The sequence below is a fragment of the Passer domesticus genome, chromosome 5 (assembly GCF_036417665.1).
Source record: "Passer domesticus isolate bPasDom1 chromosome 5, bPasDom1.hap1, whole genome shotgun sequence".
In the NCBI taxonomy this organism is placed as follows: Eukaryota; Metazoa; Chordata; class Aves; order Passeriformes; family Passeridae; genus Passer; species Passer domesticus.
The window spans coordinates 33,294,764-33,296,202 of NC_087478.1; positions in this window are offsets into that span (position 1 = coordinate 33,294,764).

Genomic DNA, 1,439 nt, shown 5'->3' on the forward strand with positions numbered 1-1,439 from the left:
GGGAGGTTTTAACCCAAGGAATCTCATTCTTCTTGCTGGAAGTGGCAGGAGCAGTGACAGGATTTAGTGGATAATTACTTCTCTGTGTGGTAAACAACACACAGCAGATCAGAGGGTGAGAAAAGGTAGAAAATGCAAATGGATATGAGGAAGACATTCAAAAACCAGTCTCTTGCACACACAGCCCTCATTGCTTTTGGCACTCTGTTTCAAATTCTAAGTGGATTTGCACACTGAATGTGGCTGTCTGGCAGACAAGTGGCTGATGCCCAAGCTCCACAGCCCAGCTGGTAGGGCCTGGTGTGACAGGCAGCAATGCCTCGGGGAAGATTTTAAAAGGCATTAAAGGATTAACTGAATTCCTGCATTTTTTATTTACTGTATACAGGAAAAGACTGATGTTTCCAAAGATAATCTTTGCTGGTTTACTTTTGAAATTGCTCAAGAAAATTACTGGCAGATAAAGCTTTAACATAAACACAGGAGATGGTACTAACTGGCTTTTCTTGACAATTTTTCTGTTTATTGGGCAGCTTCAAAGGGCCCTAAAAATGACTTGCAACTGGCCAGGCAAAAGGAATCTGCTAATCCTGCCTGCAGTACAGCCTGGCCAGGGGAACACTGAAAGCACCCTCTGTAACTGGAGCTGGCTGGTGCCTTGCTGATGTGCCTGCCAGCTCCTGGCAAGGGTCTTAAACAGTCCCAGCAGTGGAGCAGGGCTGTGGAGCTGTTGAAACAGTATAAAAGCCATCGCTAAAACTATTCAAAGAATTCTGAAGTGTATGTGGTTCTGTGCCACATCAAATTCAGTTAAAAATGGACACGGTATAAAGCTGTCAGTGACTCTTTCCACATTGCTTTCAGCAGCTCTGCTGTAGGAGCACAGTTTTCAGAGCCACAAATTCCTCCCTTTTCCCTTCTCCTTCCTGCAGATTATCATCCAGCTTCCACAGCATGGCCCTTTGGTAGATACTCACATTTCATTTTCATCTTCTTGTCTTAAAACATGTCTGTGTTACTGGCCTTTACCTCATTTGAGCCCTGAGCTGTCTCACCTGTCCAGGTAAGAAAGAGCATATATAAGAATGCCATTCTTCATTTATAGCAGTGGCTTTATTGTGAGAAATTAGCATTGAGCTGATGACTTACAGTTGTGTGGCACCTGAGCTGTTGGCTCAGTGAGGAACCTGAGCTTGCATGAAACATTGCAGTACAATTCTCAAGGTTTTTGAATTTGGGAAGAATCTTCAAAATGTATTTGTACTTTCTGCATCAAAATTCTACGGTTATCTCTATAGGGTGTATAAAATGTCTTCAGAGTAAAATATTTACATAGAAAAACATGACAGTCTGTTACAATTAAAAATATGTCTGTTATAAGTAAAGTAAAACATTCAGTTGTCAAACCAGTATTTTACAAAATACAGTAAACATCTGAA